Below are 11308 nucleotides of genomic sequence, written 5' to 3' on the forward strand. Positions count from 1 at the left end.
AGAAATGGAGTAGGAATACTTAGTTGATATTTTTGGTGAAAAGGGTGAACCTAGAGTTAAGGATATTTATTGGAGAGCTTGGGAAAATGAATAACTAACTTTAATAGGAAAAATTGTATTTTTGAAAAATTAAGGATTCTTATAATTTTTATTTTTAAACATTTAAGGTTCTCTTAGAAAGTATTTTTAAAAAATAAATATATACATCTTTTCAAGTGAAGTAAAGTAATAAGTTTTAACTTTAGAGGGGGATAATGGAATTCAAAATTATTCAAGGACTTCTCCAGATATAGTAATCCTCACATAAAAAAAAGGAAAAAATAATAAATGGATCAAAAAGATCCCAAAAAAAAGAAAAAAAAGTGAGGAGAAGCTTGAGGAGAGGTCCTAATCAAAAATTGGTTTCACTTCAGTCTTTCTAGAGTAATGAACTTAAAACAACCCTAAGCTTGATTTTTATACTTATATTAGTAAAATTTATTTTTAAGAGAGTTCTTAAGTCTAGAAAGTAAAGTTCATAGGATCTGAAGTTTGAAAAATCTGCATATATTTTTGAATTAGATAGGAAAAAGAATTTCCAAGTTTGATGATAAATATTTTAGACCTTGGGCTAGTCTAATTCACTAGAAGATCTTCTAATTTGAACTATCACATTTTTAGAAAAAAATTTAGCAATTCTAAACGATAACCCATTAACTCTAATTTATATAAACTATTTTTAAAATGTAGTATTACTTGAGGACAAGTAATGTTTATGTTTGGGGGATTTTGATACGCCAAAAAATGTACTATTTTTCTTGTTATATTTTATGATGATATTGCACTTTAAAGGTATATTTTCTAATGTTTTTGGTTGTAGGTAAATCAAATTTAATAATTTGGAGTGATTGGAACAAAATGAACAAAAATGGACCAAAGCGGAGTAAACCGGAGCAAATCGGGTCGAATCGAAGCACAATAGAGCTAAGGGGACCAAAACCAGAGACTTAAGTGTTTTACCTGGCGCTTAAGCACCCAAAATGGCGCTTAGGTGCCACCAGACAGAGAGGGCACTTATGCCCCAAAAAACAGTGTTTCTAAGCGCCCCAGAATTGGCGCTTAGGCGCCGGAGACGGTTTTTAGCATAAATTCTTCAATATACGTCAGATTTGGACGATTTTTGAAGTGTTGCTTCTTTCATCTCTTGGGAAATTCATTGGAAATAAGAAAATGGAAATTTTATAAGAATTTTGGGTGGTTATATGGAGTTTTAAGGAGACACTTAAGGCACCTTTTGGAAGATTCATTGAATCTGGACAGTTTTGAAGAGACACTTAAGCATCACTTCGGAAATTATAAAAAAAGGATTTGAAATATTTTTAAAACATCTCTTGGACTTTGGAATTAATTAGAAAGAGGAGAAAAAGACTTGGAGAGGAGCAAGAAGGCTTGGGCGTGAGCCTCAAGTGGGGCGACAAGGTGAGAGAGAAATAGAGAGTGTTAGAATTTTTTCTTTTCTTTGCACTTTGTTCTTAGAGAGGATTGTAAGAAGATTGATTTTACTATACAAGGAGAGTTTTATTTCTATCAGAGATAAGTATTTTCATTTTATTTTGATTTAAATTTAGTATTTTTTTTGTTTTTTTTCAAAGTCTTGTTCAATGAAAAGTTTTTGTTGTTTCTCCATGTGTAGTTAGTAGTTTTCTTTACTCTTCCTATTTGTTATGAATTAGTATGCATGTATAGGATATATAATTGAATAGAGTGAGAATATATTGTGATGATTTTACTTTTTTCTTCATTTACATGTAAGATTGATCAACTTGCATGTTAAAATCTGTTATGAGAACATGTAAGATCTGGGATGGTATTGTCTCAATCAGCTGTAGCAGAATCATATGAGATTGCATGGATGAGAATGTAGTACATATAGTTAAGTGCAAATAAATAAGGAAATAATCTTTAAAAGGTGTAGAATTAGAGGAATTTAGAGTGACAAGCTAAAGCCCCTAATTTGGTCCATTTTTTATGGTTTTGATGCGAGATGTTAGCCTCCAGGTGGAGGGATAAGAGGGAACTCTAGAGTGAGAGCTAGTATCTTCCCTTCCTAGTCTGTCTTCAAAACTATTCAAACTTTAAATTAGCCAATATTCTTTATAACATCTCTAGTAAGGGTAAAGAATATAATTTATCCCATTTGTCACAATCTCTGTCGCTACTTGTTTCACTTTTACACATGTCACTAATTTCATTGCATGAGGAAGAGTGCTTTTAATATATTAAACCCCACATTTTAATTTTCACTAAGTGTTTTAGTTTAAGAGTAGAAGTAGTATTGTAGTGATAATTGTAGGATATAATCAAAACCAAACTTTTATCAACCTTCCAAGCTAGGGCATGTTATTCTAGACTAGAACTTCTCTTGAAAGCTGATGTGATTAACCTCGATCTTAGTGGGATCTATATTTAGGGCTTTGTTGACCTCACTTTTGGTTGAGGTTTAATTTTTCCTTTTTAGTAGCATAAGGTCTAGCCATAGGACTTCCTATTGACTATTCCTAGAAAACTAGAAAAGGAACCCTCACCCTTAGAAATTGTGAACTCCTCTTTACTCAACTTGAAGTTCTACATATTGGTCCTAATCTCTAGCACTTAGTAGGTGGGGTCACTATGGGGGAGCTCAAGAAGAGTTCCTATAGGATTGTTGGACCTTAGGGTTGGCCATGGGTGGTCTGGAGCTAAGGCACTCACTACACTCATCTACACTCATCTACACTCAAAATCACTCACAACCCTAAACTCAATCTCTAGCCTAGGTCCCTTGATCTTTTTGGGATACTAATGTAGATGGTCCCCTAAACCTACCAGCCCTAGGGTTGTGGTTTGGCTAAGACCACTATGTAGAAGACCCAAAATGGAGTTTCCATTGGTCCATGGCTTTTTGGTGATGGTTGGTACCTCAACTATACCAAAATACCCATCTTGGCCTTTTGTCCTTAAAACACCCCCAAATTACTCAGATACCCCTCCATAGCCCGAAATCCCAAAAATTTCAAAAATTCCCATAAAATATAAGTAAATCCCAAATATTACGAATTTCATTTTGCTCAACTACCACATGACCCAATTTGGCCAATTTGATCATCTTTAACCAAAACCCCAAAATTTGCCTTTAAGGGCCCAAATTTCCACAAATTCAACTAAAATGTCCTTCAATTTGATCTCAATTGACCCCAATTTCAATCCTAAACTCAAATTAACTTTTGATATGACCAAAATAAACCAAATACAATCCTAATTGGCCCATGATTTGAGCTCAATTTTGATTTAGGTCAAAATCTCAATTTTGATCATATGACTTAACCTCATCAAATTGAACCCATATCCTAGTTAATTGGCCCCAATTAATGTTTCAAAATCTTCATAACATTCCTATACCTCAAAATCAACCATCAATTGGCCTTGGTGAAGTCTCAAATCCATTTGATTTTGGTCTAAATCTAAAATTCCCAAATTTAGCCCCAAACTGGCTAAGTCCCCAAATTTCACCCAATTGATTGCCTTAACCCCCAAATTGGCATCCAATTCATGTTGAAAACTCTTCATGAGGTCCCTATTGACTATTTACAACAATCAATTTGGACGTAGCCCAAGGCTAACCCAAGCTAGACCCAAGCCTAGCCCAACATGACCAAATTGATTAAAATCAAAATTCCCTCAAATTGACCCTTCAATGGAACTCAAAACCACATCCATTCTTCACCAAAGTTGTTCCTTATGATCATCTACACCAAATGCAACATTTATTTGGGCCAATTGGTATGGTTAACCTAGCCCAAACCCAACGCTTGGTCATTTGCACCCATTTGGACTCATGCACTAAATGTGACCTAACCACCCTAATGTCACCAAAATTAACTCCATCACAGCCATTAGTTGGACTTAGTGACCAGTCCAAACACCATGAAACCACCTAAATCAAGCCATGGACCAAAGGTCCCCCAAATCAAGGGATATTATTTCCAAAAATGCATGTGCTTAAGATATCCTTACCAAAATTAGGTATTAATGCACTAAATTGCTATGACATATTCCTTAGGGTTCCCTGAGCTCCTAGCCACCTCCCCCTGGCCGGCCGGCTAGCCTAGTGGCCAGAAAAAATCAAAAACGAAAGCCACTCTCAGTCAAACCAATTGATGGAGCTCCTCTGCCCTCCACCTAAGCACCACAATGCACCCGAGCTTATACCTTGAGAGCCACTCCCATGGCCATTTTTATAAAAACTCACCTCCACGGCTATGGGAGGTGGTCTGAAACTCACCTCCACGGCTATGGGAGGTGAGGCCTCTCCAACTTAGTGAGGCCTCTCCAAGCTTCACACAGAGCTTCCCTAAGATCATCTCAGTGCATTCCAACAATTTTCCCTCATCAATTCCCATTGCAGGAGCTCAATTTTGAGCTTGGAACCTTGCTGGAAACCAGGACATAACCCAATACACATCCACAGTCCACCAAAACCAAATTACTTTACCCACACCTTCACAATAGTGAAAGAAGCCAAAGCCCCATAAAATCCCCCTTCCACAAAGCCTCTACCATAGCTCTAGACCAACACCCAAATTTGAGCTTGGTCGAATCCACACCTAGGCCTTATACCAAGACCAGGGACTCAATCCCTAGCATCTTTGGATCATAACTAGCGTACCAAGTCCCTCTGATCGAAGATTCACTTCTTAGATAAAAGGTATAAAACCTCACCTCATCCCGAGCCTATTTCGATTCTCTATTTAATTAGGTTTAATTTAATTGCATGATTACCGTATGGATGTGTTCGTCTCAATTAGATGAGCCCATAGGACCAAACTCGAGGTGATTTGGTTGAGTCTAGGCTGAGATCTTTGGGTTTTACTATGGACGATCACGAGATCATTCTATCGGGGACGATGACGGGGAGCCGTTTGATCGAGTGTGTATCAAATGGACGAAGGAGATCGAGCCGGACAGTGCTTCGGGACAGAAACCGCGGGCCGAGTCACCAGCTACGTGGACGGCGATGTCCAACCAGAGCGCGCCACGCATGCCTTCAGAGCTGCCTAGGATCCAGCCAGCACGCGCAGTTTAAGTAGATAAATAGGGCTTTTTCCTATTTATTTAAATACCCCTAACTTAGAAAATCCATAACTTTGTGTAGAAAAATCAAAAAAATAAAATAAAAATACCCTCTTGCTCAGTAAACAAAGAAGAACAATCTGGAATAAATTTTAAGTCCATTTGATGTATATTTTATTTTTAATAAATTAAACACTGTTTGGGATCATTTGATTCTCCATGCATATTGATACATCAACTTGGCTTGAAATTTTGACATGTTGTAGCCTCTATCAAAGGAAACATCCTCTGATTTTTCCAAAGTCAGAAAAGGTTCCTATACAGAGATCCATATTTTTCAAGTTCTTACACATTATTTCCTTAAAATAATAATAAAAATTAGCATATTTAATCATGGAAATTAGTATATGGATTAGAAAATTCCAAGAAAATTTTGTAAGGTCCACCATGATCAGAGAAGCATTTGGAAAAAAATTCATGGGTCAAGTAATTTAAAATGAACTTAAATTTTACAAACACTAAATCTCTAAAATAATTAATTTTAGAAAATATCAACATTTAAATGATTCGATTTTTGACCTCCACTGTGGTTTATAATCCAAAGAACTCACTATAAAAATTTCAAATTATTTTGAGTTCATTTCGTAAATTAAGTCGATTTTTAAAGATAAATGACACTTAAATAATTTTTAAAAATCAAAATATAACTCAAAAAATTATGAAACTTAGTTTTTTGAGTTCTCTGTGATCAAGGATATTTTATAAAAAAATAATATTTATAATAAAAACTTAATTTTTAGCCTATTTTAAATATTTAAAATAATTAAAAATTCATTAAAAAACACAAAAATAATAAAATTCATAAAAATATTCTAAATTGCTTCCTAATCACGTAGGAACAATTAGAATATTTTTCCTGATTTTCTAAATAAAGATATTGAATTTCAAGGCTTAAAAATAATCTTTAAAGGCTAAAAATGAGTTTTCACTAAAATAATTCCAATAAATCAAAGAAAAATTAGAAAAGTATGAAATTTACTCCTCTAGGTTCTCTAACCTTAGAGAGATTTTTCAAAAATACAAAACTTAATTGTCATCATTTAAAATATTTTATTTTTATTAAATAACCCATAACTTAAAATAATTCTGATAAATCACAGAGAATTCAAAAAATCATGAAATTTGGTCCAAAGACTTCTCTGGTCTAGGTCTACCTCCAATAAAAATTTCAAAGGATTAGAATTTACCTTGGTCATGTTAGGAATTTTCTTTGAAAAATCCTATTTTTGCATACCAATCTCACTTTTTCAATTAAGTTAATAAATTTCCGAATTATTAAAATTTGGAAGTTTATTAAAATTAAATGATCCTGGACTTAGGGATATGACTTTTGAAGTCAATAATTAAACGATTTAATACCCCTATTTTGATTTTCAAATAAAAATTCAAATCATGAATCATGGCCACTTAAAGCTTAACATTTTCAAAACTAATTAAGACACTCACCCAGGTCTTAAGGGCATAGTGATGACTTAGGCCAAATCAAAATTGACTAAATGAGGATTAGAGAAAAAACATAACAGAGTCAAACTTTCTTGAAACACCACTTAGCCTAAATAAAAAAATTGGCTAAGTGTTCAGGTTACACCAACTTTCCCTTTAAGGAAATTCACTCACATAATTTTTAAATTAAATGATAAATGATAATTACCCCTTTCATAGGGATATATAAGACATAAATGTTCACTGAGCATTAGAAGTATTCACAAGATGAAAAATTAAGCAACATAATAAGTTTAAATGGACTCGAGGCTTTTCACCAGCTGGTGAGAGGGAGGCATGGACATGCTTCTTCCTTTTAACTTGTTGGATACCTCAAAGGTTTATTAAACCTAATATACTTTGCTCAATGAAATCATCCTTAATTAAACTTTCAAGGACTCACCAAAATAAAACATAGAGTTAGAAAAACCACCAAAACTTTACTTTTACTACTCTTCATAAATGCTCTCACATGCATTTTTAAGTTTCAGGTGGTGGAACGAGAAGACTCGTCAGGTACGCTTTTACAGTTTATAGTATTGTATTTCTTGTGCCTTTTCCTTAAATGCTTTATGCTTATATTATTTCCTTTCATACTTACATTTACCTACATGTATGAAAACAATATAAACTTGCATGTTAACCAAAACCAAAACTAAAATCAACCAAGATAAAATCCACCGCCACAACATTCAAAATATAAAACAACCCAAAATTTAATCACAAACATCACACAAAACTACAATTGCAACTAAATTTAGATGTCTCTATCGGATGATCGGGATCCCTCAGAGGAGGTAACCTATGGTTGCTAAAGAGGCTTCCCACAGTCTAAATGAAATTATGGAACTCATTAAGTTGGGTTTAGTAAGTTCATTTGGACTAAGTGAATCAAAGATAAAATAGTGATGCCGGAACAAGGGAACCATATGATCCTAACCGGTGTCACTCTAATCAACTTTAACATGCCCCCCATAAAATTTAAAGAACTTCAACCATAGGGCCACCTGATTTGACTCAAAACCTATCTTCCTTCCTTAGACTTAAACAACAAAGTTATAGGACTTCGAGGTTGCTTGCTTATGCAACGTAAATCCTCACCTTATCTTTAGGCCTTTGCATAGCCCTGCTATACAATATAAGCCCTAACTCGTCTTAGGATTTCGAGGTTGTCGTTTGTAATGACCTAAATCCTCATATCTTCCAGGCTATTTGTGTGATCATTTCACACGAATGTAAGCCCTAACTAATAAAATTTGCATGATGAAACACCTAAATATTCCTCCTCAGGAATGAAGTCAAACATTAGGATAGCTTGGGAAGTAACCGAGGTTCTCCTCTAGATCCATGACATCCCCTAGTTCTTCATCCTTTGGAATCTACAATAAAATGTTTCAAATTTGAAACAATCCCCTTTCACACCTCCACATCTGATTTCATTGAGAAGTTCTACCCTTTGAAACTCCTTGAAGACAATATTTTCTGATTTTTATCGAGAGTCTTCTTAGGTGACTTTGGTCATTTAAGATGTAATTAACTATAGGGGCATGCCCTTATAGGAAGCATGTCTGAACCCAATTTAATATAAATCCTATTTAAGCCCTTATATTAAATAGGGGAACTTGTCGGCAAATACAAAGATTTTGCAGAACAAACGGACGTCATACCTTCCTTAGTTTATTTGATCTAGCCTCATCCTCAAGTCTTGTGTTTATCCTTCGGGATAGATACAGGATTTGAGGTACATCGCTCTTTCATATTGAACTATGCAAAATATGGGGTCAGTTTGATTTCACACTTCAACGTCCTTTCGAACTGGCCGACGGGATTTTGATTCCGGCGACCGACAACTTCTTACGAGCAACTCCCCATAAACCCCCAAAATAGCCATGACAGGCTTAATCTGAAAGCTCTATATTACTTGATAGTGATACGTATACTTGCGTAATATCCAATGTTGAAATATTGTAACTGCATTCTTATTTCATTCATAGTGAAAAATTTACCTAGCCTTTGCTTTGGATTAAGTTTTTTGCACTGTTGCAAAATACGAATAACTATTAAGGAAATTAATCATATTATCTCATCAAAGATTCGGACGAGAACCTCGATGACTTCCCAGTCTATCTTATTGTTTGGCTTCAGTTTGGACGAGAAATATTTAAAAGTTTCATCCTACAAATTTAATTAATTTATGACTTACATTTTTGTGAAACGATCACACAAATAGCCTGGAAGATGTGAGGATTTAGGTCGTGAGGAACGATAACCTCGGAATCCTAAGATGAGTTAGGGCTTATATTGTACAACAAAACTTTATAAATTTGTTTCTTCATAGTGTTTCAAAACTTTTAATAATTGTTCTAAACATGAGTCAAATGAAGTTCCAAACACTGAAAAATCATCCATAAATACTTCAAGCCCTTTTTCAATTAAATCACAAAAAATTGCCATCATATATCTTTGAAATGTTGTAGAGGCATTCAATAAAACAAAGGACATTCTTCTAAAAGGAAAAGTACCATAAGGACTGGTAAAATTTATTTTCTCTTGATCCTCAAGAATTATTTGTATTTGGTGATTATTTGTATTGATCCTCAAGAATTATTTGTATTTGGTGATAACCAGTATATCCATTCAAAAAATAGAAGTATGTATGCCCAACTAGTCTATCCAGCATTTGATCTAGAAAGTCTAGTGAAAAATGATCATTCCTAGTGGCAAAACTTAATTTTCTATAATCAATGGATATTTACCACCTTATAACTTGTTTGGTAGGTATTAAATCATTATGTTCGTTCACATTTACAGTTACTCCTCCTTTCTTAGGAATGCAATGAATTGGACTAGCACATGCACTATCTAAAATAGGGTAGATAATTCCAGTATCGAACTACTATCTAATTCCAGTATCGAACTACTTTAAAATTTCTTTCTTAACAACTTCTTTCATAACAAGATTCAATTTCTTTTGAGGATTAGACCTGGGTTTGTAGTTCTCTTCCATATGAATTATATTCATACAAACTGAAGGACTGATTCTTTTAATATCAGTAATTGTCCATCCAAAGGCTTTCTTAAAATTTTTTAGATTTTTCATCAATCTTTCTTCTTCTTCCATCATTAATTTTGTGTAAATTATAACAGTTAAAGTAGAGGAATCTCCTAACAAAGCATATTTTAAAAGATTAGGAAGTAATTTAAACTCAAGTTCTGGAGGTTTTTCAATTGATGGAAAAAATGATTTATCTTTGTCTATCATGTCCAGAGTTTCAAAACTTTCTCGAACATAGTTTGAATCTTCCTTAAAATGATCTTCACATTGATCTAATTCTTCTTTCTCGTGTTCCAAATCTTATACTTTAGATTTTTCTTCATAATTATTTTTGAAATGGTCTTCACTCAGATATCTTATAACATCCATTCTATAACATTCATCATCTTTACCTTTTGTTGGATACTTCATTGATCTTAAAATGTTAAAACTAACAGTTTGATCATTGATGCAAATTGTTAATTCCCCTTTCTGTACATCAATCATTGCTCTTCTTGTGGCTACGAAAGGTCTCCCCAAAATGATAGGTATCTCTTTATCTTCCTCCATATCTAGTACAACAAAATCAACAGGAAAGATAAATTGATCTACTTTCACTAGGACATCTTCTATAACTCCTTTAAGGTAAGTTATTAAACGATCTGCTAACTTCAGAGTTACGGTAGTAGGGGTTATTTCTCCTAATCCAAATCCTTTAAATATTGATAATGGGATAAGATTAATTCATGCATCTAAATCACATAAAGCTTTCCCATAAAATATGTCTCCTATTGCACATGGAATTGTAAAGCTACCAAAAGCTTTAAGCTTTTCAGGAAGCTTCTTCTAAATTATAGAACTACACTCCTAACTAAGTGCAACAGTCTCATTATCTTTCAACTTCCTTTTTCTGTTGGGAATATGCTTCATAAACTTTACATAACTTGGCATTTGTTCTAAGGTTTCAGCAAATCAAATTTTAGTGGTAAGCTTCTTAAAAATCTCCATAAATTCTAAAAATTGCATATCCAACTTCTGTTGAGAAAGTCTCTGAGGAAATGGAGGTGGTGGTTTTTCTAAGTTAACTTTAAGTGGAAAAATAGGTCTTTTAGAATCTTTTGGAGCGTCCTCTTTTGATTTTTCAATTTCTTCTCTCTCTACTTCAGTTTCTTTTTGAATACTACCTTCCAACTCTCTTTCGCTTCTAAGTTGAACGGCTTTTACTGGCTCTTTATTCTGGTCTTTCAAATTTGTTTCAGCTGTTTTACTAGAAAGTGTCTTTGGGATCTATTACTTAATGAATTTTTGATTTATCCAAGTTGATTCTATATATTTCTATATATAGCTTATTGACTTTATAACTGATTTCCCACTTGTAACACCACTTCTTCTATAGATAACTTCTTCTCCTTAAATTGTGTATTACTGTTGAAACCTGAAGGATAAGTAGATCTATAATTATTATTCCTTTGGTTGTTAAAGTTTTGTAATGGGTTTCCTTGATTGCTCCCCCATTGCTGATTATTACCACCCGTAGTATTATTCCAGTTAAAGTTGGGATGGTTCTTCCAACCTGGGTTATAATAATTTGAATATGGGTTATTCAGCTTGTTATTTATGGCATTCAAAGTTTCTAATGATGCT

The sequence above is a fragment of the Phalaenopsis equestris genome, unplaced genomic scaffold, assembly GCF_001263595.1.
Source record: "Phalaenopsis equestris unplaced genomic scaffold, ASM126359v1 Scaffold235639, whole genome shotgun sequence".
NCBI lineage: Eukaryota > Viridiplantae > Streptophyta > Magnoliopsida > Asparagales > Orchidaceae > Phalaenopsis > Phalaenopsis equestris.